General features: G+C 33.7%; 18 non-coding genes and 2 pseudogenes across 18 annotated transcripts; all 20 read right to left on the bottom strand.

The window, feature by feature from the left end:
• Positions 1-395: 395 nt before the first annotated feature.
• Positions 396-514, bottom strand: LOC142242078 (5S ribosomal RNA). The gene has a single exon (XR_012723965.1). It is a non-coding gene; the product is annotated as a 5S ribosomal RNA (ribosomal RNA).
• A 1,121-nt stretch (positions 515-1,635) lies between these two features.
• Positions 1,636-1,754, bottom strand: LOC142242040 (5S ribosomal RNA). Its single transcript, XR_012723929.1, has one exon. It is a non-coding gene; the product is annotated as a 5S ribosomal RNA (ribosomal RNA).
• Positions 1,755-2,160: 406 nt separating this feature from the next.
• On the bottom strand, positions 2,161-2,279 carry LOC142242077 (5S ribosomal RNA). The gene has a single exon (XR_012723964.1). It is a non-coding gene; the product is annotated as a 5S ribosomal RNA (ribosomal RNA).
• A 1,121-nt stretch (positions 2,280-3,400) lies between these two features.
• LOC142242223 (5S ribosomal RNA) lies at positions 3,401-3,519 on the bottom strand. The gene has a single exon (XR_012724063.1). It is a non-coding gene; the product is annotated as a 5S ribosomal RNA (ribosomal RNA).
• Positions 3,520-3,925: 406 nt separating this feature from the next.
• On the bottom strand, positions 3,926-4,044 carry LOC142242076 (5S ribosomal RNA). The gene has a single exon (XR_012723963.1). It is a non-coding gene; the product is annotated as a 5S ribosomal RNA (ribosomal RNA).
• A 1,121-nt stretch (positions 4,045-5,165) lies between these two features.
• Positions 5,166-5,285, bottom strand: LOC142242114 (5S ribosomal RNA; annotated as a pseudogene).
• A 406-nt stretch (positions 5,286-5,691) lies between these two features.
• On the bottom strand, positions 5,692-5,810 carry LOC142242075 (5S ribosomal RNA). The gene has a single exon (XR_012723962.1). It is a non-coding gene; the product is annotated as a 5S ribosomal RNA (ribosomal RNA).
• Positions 5,811-6,931: 1,121 nt separating this feature from the next.
• Positions 6,932-7,050, bottom strand: LOC142242221 (5S ribosomal RNA). Its single transcript, XR_012724061.1, has one exon. It is a non-coding gene; the product is annotated as a 5S ribosomal RNA (ribosomal RNA).
• A 406-nt stretch (positions 7,051-7,456) lies between these two features.
• Positions 7,457-7,575, bottom strand: LOC142242074 (5S ribosomal RNA). The gene has a single exon (XR_012723961.1). It is a non-coding gene; the product is annotated as a 5S ribosomal RNA (ribosomal RNA).
• Positions 7,576-8,696: 1,121 nt separating this feature from the next.
• LOC142242220 (5S ribosomal RNA) lies at positions 8,697-8,815 on the bottom strand. The gene has a single exon (XR_012724060.1). It is a non-coding gene; the product is annotated as a 5S ribosomal RNA (ribosomal RNA).
• A 406-nt stretch (positions 8,816-9,221) lies between these two features.
• Positions 9,222-9,340, bottom strand: LOC142242073 (5S ribosomal RNA). The gene has a single exon (XR_012723960.1). It is a non-coding gene; the product is annotated as a 5S ribosomal RNA (ribosomal RNA).
• A 1,121-nt stretch (positions 9,341-10,461) lies between these two features.
• Positions 10,462-10,580, bottom strand: LOC142242219 (5S ribosomal RNA). The gene has a single exon (XR_012724059.1). It is a non-coding gene; the product is annotated as a 5S ribosomal RNA (ribosomal RNA).
• Positions 10,581-10,986: 406 nt separating this feature from the next.
• LOC142242071 (5S ribosomal RNA) lies at positions 10,987-11,105 on the bottom strand. Its single transcript, XR_012723959.1, has one exon. It is a non-coding gene; the product is annotated as a 5S ribosomal RNA (ribosomal RNA).
• Positions 11,106-12,220: 1,115 nt separating this feature from the next.
• Positions 12,221-12,339, bottom strand: LOC142242251 (5S ribosomal RNA). Its single transcript, XR_012724089.1, has one exon. It is a non-coding gene; the product is annotated as a 5S ribosomal RNA (ribosomal RNA).
• A 406-nt stretch (positions 12,340-12,745) lies between these two features.
• On the bottom strand, positions 12,746-12,864 carry LOC142242070 (5S ribosomal RNA). The gene has a single exon (XR_012723958.1). It is a non-coding gene; the product is annotated as a 5S ribosomal RNA (ribosomal RNA).
• Positions 12,865-13,985: 1,121 nt separating this feature from the next.
• Positions 13,986-14,104, bottom strand: LOC142242218 (5S ribosomal RNA). Its single transcript, XR_012724058.1, has one exon. It is a non-coding gene; the product is annotated as a 5S ribosomal RNA (ribosomal RNA).
• A 406-nt stretch (positions 14,105-14,510) lies between these two features.
• LOC142242068 (5S ribosomal RNA) lies at positions 14,511-14,629 on the bottom strand. The gene has a single exon (XR_012723956.1). It is a non-coding gene; the product is annotated as a 5S ribosomal RNA (ribosomal RNA).
• Positions 14,630-15,744: 1,115 nt separating this feature from the next.
• Positions 15,745-15,863, bottom strand: LOC142242217 (5S ribosomal RNA). Its single transcript, XR_012724057.1, has one exon. It is a non-coding gene; the product is annotated as a 5S ribosomal RNA (ribosomal RNA).
• A 406-nt stretch (positions 15,864-16,269) lies between these two features.
• LOC142242067 (5S ribosomal RNA) lies at positions 16,270-16,388 on the bottom strand. The gene has a single exon (XR_012723955.1). It is a non-coding gene; the product is annotated as a 5S ribosomal RNA (ribosomal RNA).
• Positions 16,389-17,507: 1,119 nt separating this feature from the next.
• On the bottom strand, positions 17,508-17,627 carry LOC142242113 (5S ribosomal RNA; annotated as a pseudogene).
• Between the last annotated feature and the right edge of the window lie 119 nt (positions 17,628-17,746).

Genomic DNA, 17,746 nt, shown 5'->3' with positions numbered 1-17,746 from the left:
GACTATTTAACTTTATTTGAAATCGCGTGGCTTGGTAATGTGTTTTTATTTTGACGCTACGGTTACGTGTATTGTTATTAGCCAAAAGAAACAAAGACGAAACCGGTAATGACAATAGTGCCAATTTATACTTATCAAACGTTTTAAATATTTTACACAATAAATAAATTGGTCAACATTTCGTTCTATACGAATATGTTTAGATTTTTATATGAAAAAGTACATTTGTTACCAATTTCATTACCAACTGGCAAAAAAACGAACAAATGGTTGTCGCCATTTAAAAAGAATGTGAAATAAATATTAGCTCAAATAAGTAAGTACATAGGTACAATAATTGTTTTGAACATTAAATAATGACGAAACCATAGAAATTAGCATAAAAAGTTGGAAGATGCCAACAACACGCGGTGTTCCCAAGCGGTCCACCATCTAAGTACTAACCGCGCCCGACGCTGCTTAATTTCGGTGATCGGACGAGAACCGATGTACTCAGCGTGGTATGGTCGTTGGCGAAAGAACCATGACTATTTGGTATCATCAATTCGAATTGAATGACTTTGTAAGTTTTAATTTACTTCGTAGATGAGGTTGATGCGAAGAATTTATTATTTGTAAATCTTCTATTTATTAATATTTCCAAGTCATTAAATAATTATGAGAGAACTTATTGATTCAAAATATCATTTCTCAATAAGAATTATTCAAAACGTGTTTACAAAAAGTATTTACAACAAATTTATACAAAATATTAGGAAAATAATGCATTGCAACCGTAAGAGGTACTTATTACGAATTTTTGTGTATCGATATTTATCAAGTCATGCGAAGAAGTCCAAGATCTTTGTCTGCTGAAGTTGCCAAATCGAAAAATGACGAAGTGCCACTCTCTTTAAATTGATTTGACGAAAGTCTGTACTACTTCTTCAACAAGTACGTCGTTTCCTAAGCCTATGACATCAAAAGCAGATAATCAATCATCTGAGAAAACATTTAGTGTATGCTGAAATAGCAAGGCATCCTTATGTAATTGCGATCAATCGAAACGATCATGTCATTCATTAAATCGATCGTATCTCTAATGCAAAGATAAAATATTCTAGAAATAATAATAAAGCAGTAATATCGTTAAAATAGTATTACATCATTATCATGTAGCCGGGTAAATAGAGCAACTGCTTTAAATGGACGTGAAAAATATTTTATCTTGCCAAATGGTACCCACTGCCGGATGAAATACAATCTTCTAAAAAGGTTTAAGTAACTTTTAATCTAGTTGTAAAAGTCTACTTTGTATGTGTCTAGCATGCGTCAGAAATAAATAGGGTGATATTGAATACGCAATATCTGGCAAAGACAATATGTATGGACAAAGGCAACATGAATGGATACCTGCAAAACTTCGTGACCCTGAATCTAACCAAATACGAAGTATTGTTCAGAATTTATATGAAAACGCACACCAATTACCCCTTTCTCAAGAAAAACATAAATAAACTAATAAACTGCATATTTTGTTGCTAATTACACCAAATGTATACAATATTTAAGAAGAAATAGGCCTAATTGTGTTCAACACTAACCCATACGACGTAGTGTCAAATAAGCTAAAAATAAAATAAAAGAGTTGAACAATGCCAACAACACGCGGTGTTCCCAAGCGGTCCTCCATCTAAGTACTAACCGCGCCCGACGCTGCTTAATTTCGGTGATCGGACGAGAACCGATGTACTCAGCGTGGTATGGTCGTTGGCAAATGAACACTGACTATTTAACTTTATTTGAAATCGCGTGGCTTGGTAATGTGTTTTTATTTTGACGCTACGGTTACGTGTATTGTTATTAGCCAAAAGAAACAAAGACGAAACCGGTAATGACAATAGTGCCAATTTATACTTATCAAACGTTTTAAATATTTTACACAATAAATAAATTGGTCAACATTTCGTTCTATACGAATATGTTTAGATTTTTATATGAAAAAGTACATTTGTTACCAATTTCATTACCAACTGGCAAAAAAACGAACAAATGGTTGTCGCCATTTAAAAAGAATGTGAAATAAATATTAGCTCAAATAAGTAAGTACATAGGTACAATAATTGTTTTGAACATTAAATAATGACGAAACCATAGAAATTAGCATAAAAAGTTGGAAGATGCCAACAACACGCGGTGTTCCCAAGCGGTCCACCATCTAAGTACTAACCGCGCCCGACGCTGCTTAATTTCGGTGATCGGACGAGAACCGATGTACTCAGCGTGGTATGGTCGTTGGCGAAAGAACCATGACTATTTGGTATCATCAATTCGAATTGAATGACTTTGTAAGTTTTAATTTACTTCGTAGATGAGGTTGATGCGAAGAATTTATTATTTGTAAATCTTCTATTTATCAATATTTCCAAGTCATTAAATAATTATGAGAGAACTTATTGATTCAAAATATCATTTCTCAATAAGAATTATTCAAAACGTGTTTACAAAAAGTATTTACAACAAATGTATACAAAATATTAGGAAAATAATGCATTGCAACCGTAAGAGGTACTTATTACGAATTTTTGTGTATCGATATTTATCAAGTCATGCGAAGAAGTCCAAGATCTTTGTCTGCTGAAGTTGCCAAATCGAAAAATGACGAAGTGCCACTCTCTTTAAATTGATTTGACGAAAGTCTGTACTACTTCTTCAACAAGTACGTCGTTTCCTAAGCCTATGACATCAAAAGCAGATAATCAATCATCTGAGAAAACATTTAGTGTATGCTGAAATAGCAAGGCATCCTTATGTAATTGCGATCAATCGAAACGATCATGTCATTCATTAAATCGATCGTATCTCTAATGCAAAGATAAAATATTCTAGAAATAATAATAAAGCAGTAATATCGTTAAAATAGTATTACATCATTATCATGTAGCCGGGTAAATAGAGCAACTGCTTTAAATGGACGTGAAAAATATTTTATCTTGCCAAATGGTACCCACTGCCGGATGAAATACAATCTTCTAAAAAGGTTTAAGTAACTTTTAATCTAGTTGTAAAAGTCTACTTTGTATGTGTCTAGCATGCGTCAGAAATAAATAGGGTGATATTGAATACGCAATATCTGGCAAAGACAATATGTATGGACAAAGGCAACATGAATGGATACCTGCAAAACTTCGTGACCCTGAATCTAACCAAATACGAAGTATTGTTCAGAATTTATATGAAAACGCACACCAATTACCCCTTTCTCAAGAAAAACATAAATAAACTAATAAACTGCATATTTTGTTGCTAATTACACCAAATGTATACAATATTTAAGAAGAAATAGGCCTAATTGTGTTCAACACTAACCCATACGACGTAGTGTCAAATAAGCTAAAAATAAAATAAAAGAGTTGAACAATGCCAACAACACGCGGTGTTCCCAAGCGGTCCCCCATCTAAGTACTAACCGCGCCCGACGCTGCTTAATTTCGGTGATCGGACGAGAACCGATGTACTCAGCGTGGTATGGTCGTTGGCAAATGAACACTGACTATTTAACTTTATTTGAAATCGCGTGGCTTGGTAATGTGTTTTTATTTTGACGCTACGGTTACGTGTATTGTTATTAGCCAAAAGAAACAAAGACGAAACCGGTAATGACAATAGTGCCAATTTATACTTATCAAACGTTTTAAATATTTTACACAATAAATAAATTGGTCAACATTTCGTTCTATACGAATATGTTTAGATTTTTATATGAAAAAGTACATTTGTTACCAATTTCATTACCAACTGGCAAAAAAACGAACAAATGGTTGTCGCCATTTAAAAAGAATGTGATATAAATATTAGCTCAAATAAGTAAGTACATAGGTACAATAATTGTTTTGAACATTAAATAATGACGAAACTATAGAAATTAGCATAAAAAGTTGGAAGATGCCAACAACACGCGGTGTTCCCAAGCGGTCCACCATCTAAGTACTAACCGCGCCCGACGCTGCTTAATTTCGGTGATCGGACGAGAACCGATGTACTCAGCGTGGTATGGTCGTTGGCGAAAGAACCATGACTATTTGGTATCATCAATTCGAATTGAATGACTTTGTAAGTTTTAATTTACTTCGTAGATGAGGTTGATGCGAAGAATTTATTATTTGTAAATCTTCTATTTATCAATATTTCCAAGTCATTAAATAATTATGAGAGAACTTATTGATTCAAAATATCATTTCTCAATAAGAATTATTCAAAACGTGTTTACAAAAAGTATTTACAACAAATGTATACAAAATATTAGGAAAATAATGCATTGCAACCGTAAGAGGTACTTATTACGAATTTTTGTGTATCGATATTTATCAAGTCATGCGAAGAAGTCCAAGATCTTTGTCTGCTGAAGTTGCCAAATCGAAAAATGACGAAGTGCCACTCTCTTTAAATTGATTTGACGAAAGTCTGTACTACTTCTTCAACAAGTACGTCGTTTCCTAAGCCTATGACATCAAAAGCAGATAATCAATCATCTGAGAAAACATTTAGTGTATGCTGAAATAGCAAGGCATCCTTATGTAATTGCGATCAATCGAAACGATCATGTCATTCATTAAATCGATCGTATCTCTAATGCAAAGATAAAATATTCTAGAAATAATAATAAAGCAGTAATATCGTTAAAATAGTATTACATCATTATCATGTAGCCGGGTAAATAGAGCAACTGCTTTAAATGGACGTGAAAAATATTTTATCTTGCCAAATGGTACCCACTGCCGGATGAAATACAATCTTCTAAAAAGGTTTAAGTAACTTTTAATCTAGTTGTAAAAGTCTACTTTGTATGTGTCTAGCATGCGTCAGAAATAAATAGGGTGATATTGCATACGCAATATCTGGCAAAGACAATATGTATGGACAAAGGCAACATGAATGGATACCTGCAAAACTTCGTGACCCTGAATCTAACCAAATACGAAGTATTGTTCAGAATTTATATGAAAACGCACACCAATTACCCCTTTCTCAAGAAAAACATAAATAAACTAATAAACTGCATATTTTGTTGCTAATTACACCAAATGTATACAATATTTAAGAAGAAATAGGCCTAATTGTGTTCAACACTAACCCATACGACGTAGTGTCAAATAAGCTAAAAATAAAATAAAAGAGTTGAACAATGCCAACAACACGCGGTGTTCCCAAGCGGTCCCTCCATCTAAGTACTAACCGCGCCCGACGCTGCTTAATTTCGGTGATCGGACGAGAACCGATGTACTCAGCGTGGTATGGTCGTTGGCAAATGAACACTGACTATTTAACTTTATTTGAAATCGCGTGGCTTGGTAATGTGTTTTTATTTTGACGCTACGGTTACGTGTATTGTTATTAGCCAAAAGAAACAAAGACGAAACCGGTAATGACAATAGTGCCAATTTATACTTATCAAACGTTTTAAATATTTTACACAATAAATAAATTGGTCAACATTTCGTTCTATACGAATATGTTTAGATTTTTATATGAAAAAGTACATTTGTTACCAATTTCATTACCAACTGGCAAAAAAACGAACAAATGGTTGTCGCCATTTAAAAAGAATGTGAAATAAATATTAGCTCAAATAAGTAAGTACATAGGTACAATAATTGTTTTGAACATTAAATAATGACGAAACCATAGAAATTAGCATAAAAAGTTGGAAGATGCCAACAACACGCGGTGTTCCCAAGCGGTCCACCATCTAAGTACTAACCGCGCCCGACGCTGCTTAATTTCGGTGATCGGACGAGAACCGATGTACTCAGCGTGGTATGGTCGTTGGCGAAAGAACCATGACTATTTGGTATCATCAATTCGAATTGAATGACTTTGTAAGTTTTAATTTACTTCGTAGATGAGGTTGATGCGAAGAATTTATTATTTGTAAATCTTCTATTTATCAATATTTCCAAGTCATTAAATAATTATGAGAGAACTTATTGATTCAAAATATCATTTCTCAATAAGAATTATTCAAAACGTGTTTACAAAAAGTATTTACAACAAATGTATACAAAATATTAGGAAAATAATGCATTGCAACCGTAAGAGGTACTTATTACGAATTTTTGTGTATCGATATTTATCAAGTCATGCGAAGAAGTCCAAGATCTTTGTCTGCTGAAGTTGCCAAATCGAAAAATGACGAAGTGCCACTCTCTTTAAATTGATTTGACGAAAGTCTGTACTACTTCTTCAACAAGTACGTCGTTTCCTAAGCCTATGACATCAAAAGCAGATAATCAATCATCTGAGAAAACATTTAGTGTATGCTGAAATAGCAAGGCATCCTTATGTAATTGCGATCAATCGAAACGATCATGTCATTCATTAAATCGATCGTATCTCTAATGCAAAGATAAAATATTCTAGAAATAATAATAAAGCAGTAATATCGTTAAAATAGTATTACATCATTATCATGTAGCCGGGTAAATAGAGCAACTGCTTTAAATGGACGTGAAAAATATTTTATCTTGCCAAATGGTACCCACTGCCGGATGAAATACAATCTTCTAAAAAGGTTTAAGTAACTTTTAATCTAGTTGTAAAAGTCTACTTTGTATGTGTCTAGCATGCGTCAGAAATAAATAGGGTGATATTGAATACGCAATATCTGGCAAAGACAATATGTATGGACAAAGGCAACATGAATGGATACCTGCAAAACTTCGTGACCCTGAATCTAACCAAATACGAAGTATTGTTCAGAATTTATATGAAAACGCACACCAATTACCCCTTTCTCAAGAAAAACATAAATAAACTAATAAACTGCATATTTTGTTGCTAATTACACCAAATGTATACAATATTTAAGAAGAAATAGGCCTAATTGTGTTCAACACTAACCCATACGACGTAGTGTCAAATAAGCTAAAAATAAAATAAAAGAGTTGAACAATGCCAACAACACGCGGTGTTCCCAAGCGGTCCCCCATCTAAGTACTAACCGCGCCCGACGCTGCTTAATTTCGGTGATCGGACGAGAACCGATGTACTCAGCGTGGTATGGTCGTTGGCAAATGAACACTGACTATTTAACTTTATTTGAAATCGCGTGGCTTGGTAATGTGTTTTTATTTTGACGCTACGGTTACGTGTATTGTTATTAGCCAAAAGAAACAAAGACGAAACCGGTAATGACAATAGTGCCAATTTATACTTATCAAACGTTTTAAATATTTTACACAATAAATAAATTGGTCAACATTTCGTTCTATACGAATATGTTTAGATTTTTATATGAAAAAGTACATTTGTTACCAATTTCATTACCAACTGGCAAAAAAACGAACAAATGGTTGTCGCCATTTAAAAAGAATGTGAAATAAATATTAGCTCAAATAAGTAAGTACATAGGTACAATAATTGTTTTGAACATTAAATAATGACGAAACCATAGAAATTAGCATAAAAAGTTGGAAGATGCCAACAACACGCGGTGTTCCCAAGCGGTCCACCATCTAAGTACTAACCGCGCCCGACGCTGCTTAATTTCGGTGATCGGACGAGAACCGATGTACTCAGCGTGGTATGGTCGTTGGCGAAAGAACCATGACTATTTGGTATCATCAATTCGAATTGAATGACTTTGTAAGTTTTAATTTACTTCGTAGATGAGGTTGATGCGAAGAATTTATTATTTGTAAATCTTCTATTTATCAATATTTCCAAGTCATTAAATAATTATGAGAGAACTTATTGATTCAAAATATCATTTCTCAATAAGAATTATTCAAAACGTGTTTACAAAAAGTATTTACAACAAATGTATACAAAATATTAGGAAAATAATGCATTGCAACCGTAAGAGGTACTTATTACGAATTTTTGTGTATCGATATTTATCAAGTCATGCGAAGAAGTCCAAGATCTTTGTCTGCTGAAGTTGCCAAATCGAAAAATGACGAAGTGCCACTCTCTTTAAATTGATTTGACGAAAGTCTGTACTACTTCTTCAACAAGTACGTCGTTTCCTAAGCCTATGACATCAAAAGCAGATAATCAATCATCTGAGAAAACATTTAGTGTATGCTGAAATAGCAAGGCATCCTTATGTAATTGCGATCAATCGAAACGATCATGTCATTCATTAAATCGATCGTATCTCTAATGCAAAGATAAAATATTCTAGAAATAATAATAAAGCAGTAATATCGTTAAAATAGTATTACATCATTATCATGTAGCCGGGTAAATAGAGCTACTGCTTTAAATGGACGTGAAAAATATTTTATCTTGCCAAATGGTACCCACTGCCGGATGAAATACAATCTTCTAAAAAGGTTTAAGTAACTTTTAATCTAGTTGTAAAAGTCTACTTTGTATGTGTCTAGCATGCGTCAGAAATAAATAGGGTGGTATTGAATACGCAATATCTGGCAAAGACAATATGTATGGACAAAGGCAACATGAATGGATACCTGCAAAACTTCGTGACCCAGAATCTAACCAAATACGAAGTATTGTTCAGAATTTATATGAAAACGCACACCAATTACCCCTTTCTCAAGAAAAACATAAATAAACTAATAAACTGCATATTTTGTTGCTAATTACACCAAATGTATACAATATTTAAGAAGAAATAGGCCTAATTGTGTTCAACACTAACCCATACGACGTAGTGTCAAATAAGCTAAAAATAAAATAAAAGAGTTGAACAATGCCAACAACACGCGGTGTTCCCAAGCGGTCCCCCATCTAAGTACTAACCGCGCCCGACGCTGCTTAATTTCGGTGATCGGACGAGAACCGATGTACTCAGCGTGGTATGGTCGTTGGCAAATGAACACTGACTATTTAACTTTATTTGAAATCGCGTGGCTTGGTAATGTGTTTTTATTTTGACGCTACGGTTACGTGTATTGTTATTAGCCAAAAGAAACAAAGACGAAACCGGTAATGACAATAGTGCCAATTTATACTTATCAAACGTTTTAAATATTTTACACAATAAATAAATTGGTCAACATTTCGTTCTATACGAATATGTTTAGATTTTTATATGAAAAAGTACATTTGTTACCAATTTCATTACCAACTGGCAAAAAAACGAACAAATGGTTGTCGCCATTTAAAAAGAATGTGAAATAAATATTAGCTCAAATAAGTAAGTACATAGGTACAATAATTGTTTTGAACATTAAATAATGACGAAACCATAGAAATTAGCATAAAAAGTTGGAAGATGCCAACAACACGCGGTGTTCCCAAGCGGTCCACCATCTAAGTACTAACCGCGCCCGACGCTGCTTAATTTCGGTGATCGGACGAGAACCGATGTACTCAGCGTGGTATGGTCGTTGGCGAAAGAACCATGACTATTTGGTATCATCAATTCGAATTGAATGACTTTGTAAGTTTTAATTTACTTCGTAGATGAGGTTGATGCGAAGAATTTATTATTTGTAAATCTTCTATTTATCAATATTTCCAAGTCATTAAATAATTATGAGAGAACTTATTGATTCAAAATATCATTTCTCAATAAGAATTATTCAAAACGTGTTTACAAAAAGTATTTACAACAAATGTATACAAAATATTAGGAAAATAATGCATTGCAACCGTAAGAGGTACTTATTACGAATTTTTGTGTATCGATATTTATCAAGTCATGCGAAGAAGTCCAAGATCTTTGTCTGCTGAAGTTGCCAAATCGAAAAATGACGAAGTGCCACTCTCTTTAAATTGATTTGACGAAAGTCTGTACTACTTCTTCAACAAGTACGTCGTTTCCTAAGCCTATGACATCAAAAGCAGATAATCAATCATCTGAGAAAACATTTAGTGTATGCTGAAATAGCAAGGCATCCTTATGTAATTGCGATCAATCGAAACGATCATGTCATTCATTAAATCGATCGTATCTCTAATGCAAAGATAAAATATTCTAGAAATAATAATAAAGCAGTAATATCGTTAAAATAGTATTACATCATTATCATGTAGCCGGGTAAATAGAGCAACTGTTTTAAATGGACGTGAAAAATATTTTATCTTGCCAAATGGTACCCACTGCCGGATGAAATACAATCTTCTAAAAAGGTTTAAGTAACTTTTAATCTAGTTGTAAAAGTCTACTTTGTATGTGTCTAGCATGCGTCAGAAATAAATAGGGTGATATTGAATACGCAATATCTGGCAAAGACAATATGTATGGACAAAGGCAACATGAATGGATACCTGCAAAACTTCGTGACCCTGAATCTAACCAAATACGAAGTATTGTTCAGAATTTATATGAAAACGCACACCAATTACCCCTTTCTCAAGAAAAACATAAATAAACTAATAAACTGCATATTTTGTTGCTAATTACACCAAATGTATACAATATTTAAGAAGAAATAGGCCTAATTGTGTTCAACACTAACCCATACGACGTAGTGTCAAATAAGCTAAAAATAAAATAAAAGAGTTGAACAATGCCAACAACACGCGGTGTTCCCAAGCGGTCCCCCATCTAAGTACTAACCGCGCCCGACGCTGCTTAATTTCGGTGATCGGACGAGAACCGATGTACTCAGCGTGGTATGGTCGTTGGCAAATGAACACTGACTATTTAACTTTATTTGAAATCGCGTGGCTTGGTAATGTGTTTTTATTTTGACGCTACGGTTACGTGTATTGTTATTAGCCAAAAGAAACAAAGACGAAACCGGTAATGACAATAGTGCCAATTTATACTTATCAAACGTTTTAAATATTTTACACAATAAATAAATTGGTCAACATTTCGTTCTATACGAATATGTTTAGATTTTTATATGAAAAAGTACATTTGTTACCAATTTCATTACCAACTGGCAAAAAAACGAACAAATGGTTGTCGCCATTTAAAAAGAATGTGAAATAAATATTAGCTCAAATAAGTAAGTACATAGGTACAATAATTGTTTTGAACATTAAATAATGACGAAACCATAGAAATTAGCATAAAAAGTTGGAAGATGCCAACAACACGCGGTGTTCCCAAGCGGTCCACCATCTAAGTACTAACCGCGCCCGACGCTGCTTAATTTCGGTGATCGGACGAGAACCGATGTACTCAGCGTGGTATGGTCGTTGGCGAAAGAACCATGACTATTTGGTATCATCAATTCGAATTGAATGACTTTGTAAGTTTTAATTTACTTCGTAGATGAGGTTGATGCGAAGAATTTATTATTTGTAAATCTTCTATTTATCAATATTTCCAAGTCATTAAATAATTATGAGAGAACTTATTGATTCAAAATATCATTTCTCAATAAGAATTATTCAAAACGTGTTTACAAAAAGTATTTACAACAAATGTATACAAAATATTAGGAAAATAATGCATTGCAACCGTAAGAGGTACTTATTACTAATTTTTGTGTATCGATATTTATCAAGTCATGCGAAGAAGTCCAAGATCTTTGTCTGCTGAAGTTGCCAAATCGAAAAATGACGAAGTGCCACTCTCTTTGAATCGATTTGACGAAAGTCTGTACTACTTCTTCAACAAGTACGTCGTTTCCTAAGCCTATGACATCAAAAGCAGATAATCAACCATCTGAGAAAACATTTAGTGTATGCTGAAATAGCAAGGCATCCTTATGTAATTGCGATCAATCGAAACGATCATGTCATTCATTAAATCGATCGTATCTCTAATGCAACGATAAAATATTCTAGAAATAATAATAAAGCAGTAATATCGTTAAAATAGTATTACATCATTATCATGTAGCCGGGTAAATAGAGCAACTGCTTTAAATGGACGTGAAAAATATTTTATCTTGCCAAATGGTACCCACTGCCGGATGAAATACAATCTTCTAAAAAGGTTTAAGTAACTTTTAATCTAGTTGTAAAAGTCTACTTTGTATGTGTCTAGCATGCGTCAGAAATAAATAGGGTGATATTGAATACGCAATATCTGGCAAAGACAATATGTATGGACAAAGGCAACATGAATGGATACCTGCAAAACTTCGTGACCCTGAATCTAACCAAATACGAAGTATTGTTCAGAATTTATATGAAAACGCACACCAATTACCCCTTTCTCAAGAAAAACATAAATAAACTAATAAACTGCATATTTTGTTGCTAATTACACCAAATGTATACAATATTTAAGAAGAAATAGGCCTAATTGTGTTCAACACTAACCCATACGACGTAGTGTCAATAAGCTAAAAATAAAAGAGTTGAACAATGCCAACAACACGCGGTGTTCCCAAGCGGTCCTCCATCTAAGTACTAACCGCGCCCGACGCTGCTTAATTTCGGTGATCGGACGAGAACCGATGTACTCAGCGTGGTATGGTCGTTGGCAAATGAACACTGACTATTTAACTTTATTTGAAATCGCGTGGCTTGATAATGTGTTTTTATTTTGACGCTACGGTTACGTGTATTGTTATTAGCCAAAAGAAACAAAGACGAAACCGGTAATGACAATAGTGCCAATTTATACTTATCAAACGTTTTAAATATTTTACACAATAAATAAATTGGTCAACATTTCGTTCTATACGAATATGTTTAGATTTTTATATGAAAAAGTACATTTGTTACCAATTTCATTACCAACTGGCAAAAAAACGAACAAATGGTTGTCGCCATTTAAAAAGAATGTGAAATAAATATTAGCTCAAATAAGTAAGTACATAGGTACAATAATTGTTTTGAACATTAAATAATGACGAAACCATAGAAATTAGCATAAAAAGTTGGAAGATGCCAACAACACGCGGTGTTCCCAAGCGGTCCACCATCTAAGTACTAACCGCGCCCGACGCTGCTTAATTTCGGTGATCGGACGAGAACCGATGTACTCAGCGTGGTATGGTCGTTGGCGAAAGAACCATGACTATTTGGTATCATCAATTCGAATTGAATGACTTTGTAAGTTTTAATTTACTTCGTAGATGAGGTTGATGCGAAGAATTTATTATTTGTAAATCTTCTATTTATCAATATTTCCAAGTCATTAAATAATTATGAGAGAACTTATTGATTCAAAATATCATTTCTCAATAAGAATTATTCAAAACGTGTTTACAAAAAGTATTTACAACAAATGTATACAAAATATTAGGAAAATAATGCATTGCAACCGTAAGAGGTACTTATTACGAATTTTTGTGTATCGATATTTATCAAGTCATGCGAAGAAGTCCAAGATCTTTGTCTGCTGAAGTTGCCAAATCGAAAAATGACGAAGTGCCACTCTCTTTAAATTGATTTGACGAAAGTCTGTACTACTTCTTCAACAAGTACGTCGTTTCCTAAGCCTATGACATCAAAAGCAGATAATCAATCATCTGAGAAAACATTTAGTGTATGCTGAAATAGCAAGGCATCCTTATGTAATTGCGATCAATCGAAACGATCATGTCATTCATTAAATCGATCGTATCTCTAATGCAAAGATAAAATATTCTAGAAATAATAATAAAGCAGTAATATCGTTAAAATAGTATTACATCATTATCATGTAGCCGGGTAAATAGAGCAACTGCTTTAAATGGACGTGAAAAATATTTTATCTTGCCAAATGGTACCCACTGCCGGATGAAATACAATCTTCTAAAAAGGTTTAAGTAACTTTTAATCTAGTTGTAAAAGTCTACTTTGTATGTGTCTAGCATGCGTCAGAAATAAATAGGGTGATATTGAATACGCAATATCTGGCAAAGACAATATGTATGGACAAAGGCAACATGAATGGATACCTGCAAAACTTCGTGACCCTGAATCTAACCAAATACGAAGTATTGTTCAGAATTTATATGAAAACGCACACCAATTACCCCTTTCTCAAGAAAAACATAAATAAACTAATAAACTGCATATTTTGTTGCTAATTACACCAAATGTATACAATATTTAAGAAGAAATAGGCCTAATTGTGTTCAACACTAACCCATACGACGTAGTGTCAAATAAGCTAAAAATAAAATAAAAGAGTTGAACAATGCCAACAACACGCGGTGTTCCCAAGCGGTCCCCCATCTAAGTACTAACCGCGCCCGACGCTGCTTAATTTCGGTGATCGGACGAGAACCGATGTACTCAGCGTGGTATGGTCGTTGGCAAATGAACACTGACTATTTAACTTTATTTGAAATCGCGTGGCTTGGTAATGTGTTTTTATTTTGACGCTACGGTTACGTGTATTGTTATTAGCCAAAAGAAACAAAGACGAAACCGGTAATGACAATAGTGCCAATTTATACTTATCAAACGTTTTAAATATTTTACACAATAAATAAATTGGTCAACATTTCGTTCTATACGAATATGTTTAGATTTTTATATGAAAAAGTACATTTGTTACCAATTTCATTACCAACTGGCAAAAAAACGAACAAATGGTTGTCGCCATTTAAAAAGAATGTGAAATAAATATTAGCTCAAATAAGTAAGTACATAGGTACAATAATTGTTTTGAACATTAAATAATGACGAAACCATAGAAATTAGCATAAAAAGTTGGAAGATGCCAACAACACGCGGTGTTCCCAAGCGGTCCACCATCTAAGTACTAACCGCGCCCGACGCTGCTTAATTTCGGTGATCGGACGAGAACCGATGTACTCAGCGTGGTATGGTCGTTGGCGAAAGAACCATGACTATTTGGTATCATCAATTCGAATTGAATGACTTTGTAAGTTTTAATTTACTTCGTAGATGAGGTTGATGCGAAGAATTTATTATTTGTAAATCTTCTATTTATCAATATTTCCAAGTCATTAAATAATTATGAGAGAACTTATTGATTCAAAATATCATTTCTCAATAAGAATTATTCAAAACGTGTTTACAAAAAGTATTTACAACAAATGTATACAAAATATTAGGAAAATAATGCATTGCAACCGTAAGAGGTACTTATTACTAATTTTTGTGTATCGATATTTATCAAGTCATGCGAAGAAGTCCAAGATCTTTGTCTGCTGAAGTTGCCAAATCGAAAAATGACGAAGTGCCACTCTCTTTAAATCGATTTGACGAAAGTCTGTACTACTTCTTCAACAAGTACGTCGTTTCCTAAGCCTATGACATCAAAAGCAGATAATCAACCATCTGAGAAAACATTTAGTGTATGCTGAAATAGCAAGGCATCCTTATGTAATTGCGATCAATCGAAACGATCATGTCATTCATTAAATCGATCGTATCTCTAATGCAACGATAAAATATTCTAGAAATAATAATAAAGCAGTAATATCGTTAAAATAGTATTACATCATTATCATGTAGCCGGGTAAATAGAGCAACTGCTTTAAATGGACGTGAAAAATATTTTATCTTGCCAAATGGTACCCACTGCCGGATGAAATACAATCTTCTAAAAAGGTTTAAGTAACTTTTAATCTAGTTGTAAAAGTCTACTTTGTATGTGTCTAGCATGCGTCAGAAATAAATAGGGTGATATTGAATACGCAATATCTGGCAAAGACAATATGTATGGACAAAGGCAACATGAATGGATACCTGCAAAACTTCGTGACCCTGAATCTAACCAAATACGAAGTATTGTTCAGAATTTATATGAAAACGCACACCAATTACCCCTTTCTCAAGAAAAACATAAATAAACTAATAAACTGCATATTTTGTTGCTAATTACACCAAATGTATACAATATTTAAGAAGAAATAGGCCTAATTGTGTTCAACACTAACCCATACGACGTAGTGTCAATAAGCTAAAAATAAAAGAGTTGAACAATGCCAACAACACGCGGTGTTCCCAAGCGGTCCCCCATCTAAGTACTAACCGCGCCCGACGCTGCTTAATTTCGGTGATCGGACGAGAACCGATGTACTCAGCGTGGTATGGTCGTTGGCAAATGAACACTGACTATTTAACTTTATTTGAAATCGCGTGGCTTGATAATGTGTTTTTATTTTGACGCTACGGTTACGTGTATTGTTATTAGCCAAAAGAAACAAAGACGAAACCGGTAATGACAATAGTGCCAATTTATACTTATCAAACGTTTTAAATATTTTACACAATAAATAAATTGGTCAACATTTCGTTCTATACGAATATGTTTAGATTTTTATATGAAAAAGTACATTTGTTACCAATTTCATTACCAACTGGCAAAAAAACGAACAAATGGTTGTCGCCATTTAAAAAGAATGTGAAATAAATATTAGCTCAAATAAGTAAGTACATAGGTACAATAATTGTTTTGAACATTAAATAATGACGAAACCATAGAAATTAGCATAAAAAGTTGGAAGATGCCAACAACACGCGGTGTTCCCAAGCGGTCCACCATCTAAGTACTAACCGCGCCCGACGCTGCTTAATTTCGGTGATCGGACGAGAACCGATGTACTCAGCGTGGTATGGTCGTTGGCGAAAGAACCATGACTATTTGGTATCATCAATTCGAATTGAATGACTTTGTAAGTTTTAATTTACTTCGTAGATGAGGTTGATGCGAAGAATTTATTATTTGTAAATCTTCTATTTTTCAATATTTCCAAGTCATTAAATAATTATGAGAGAACTTATTGATTCAAAATATCATTTCTCAATAAGAATATTCAAAACGTGTTTACAAAAAGTATTTACAACAAATGTATACAAAATATTAGGAAAATAATGCATTGCAACCGTAAGAGGTACTTATTACGAATTTTTGTGTATCGATATTTATCAAGTCATGCGAAGAAGTCCAAGATCTTTGTCTGCTGAAGTTGCCAAATCGAAAAATGACGAAGTGCCACTCTCTTTAAATCGATTTGACGAAAGTCTGTACTACTTCTTCAACAAGTACGTCGTTTCCTAAGCCTATGACATCAAAAGCAGATAATCAATCATCTGAGAAAACATTTAGTGTATGCTGAAATAGCAAGGCATCCTTATGTAATTGCGATCAATCGAAACGATCATGTCATTCATTAAATCGATCGTATCTCTAATGCAACGATAAAATATTCTAGAAATAATAATAAAGCAGTAATATCGTTAAAATAGTATTACATCATTATCATGTAGCCGGGTAAATAGAGCAACTGCTTTAAATGGACGTGAAAAATATTTTATCTTGCCAAATGGTACCCACTGCCGGATGAAATACAATCTTCTAAAAAGGTTTAAGTAACTTTTAATCTAGTTGTAAAAGTCTACTTTGTATGTGTCTAGCATGCGTCAGAAATAAATAGGGTGATATTGAATACGCAATATCTGGCAAAGACAATATGTATGGACAAAGGCAACATGAATGGATACCTGCAAAACTTCGTGACCCTGAATCTAACCAAATACGAAGTATTGTTCAGAATTTATATGAAAACGCACACCAATTACCCCTTTCTCAAGAAAAACATAAATAAACTAATAAACTGCATATTTTGTTGCTAATTACACCAAATGTATACAATATTTAAGAAGAAATAGGCCTAATTGTGTTCAACACTAACCCATACGACGTAGTGTCAATAAGCTAAAAATAAAATAAAAGAGTTGAACAATGCCAACAACACGCGGTGTTCCCAAGCGGTCCCTCCATCTAAGTACTAACCGCGCCCGACGCTGCTTAATTTCGGTGATCGGACGAGAACCGATGTACTCAGCGTGGTATGGTCGTTGGCAAATGAACACTGACTATTTAACTTTATTTGAAATCGCGTGGCTTGGTAATGTGTTTTAATTTTGACGCTACGGTTACGTGTATTGTTATTAGCCAAAAGAAACAAAGACGAAACCGGTA

Source organism: Haematobia irritans, chromosome 5 (assembly GCF_050003625.1).
Source record: "Haematobia irritans isolate KBUSLIRL chromosome 5, ASM5000362v1, whole genome shotgun sequence".
NCBI classification, from domain to species: Eukaryota; Metazoa; Arthropoda; class Insecta; order Diptera; family Muscidae; genus Haematobia; species Haematobia irritans.
This window is presented reverse-complemented; position numbering and strand designations above follow the sequence as displayed.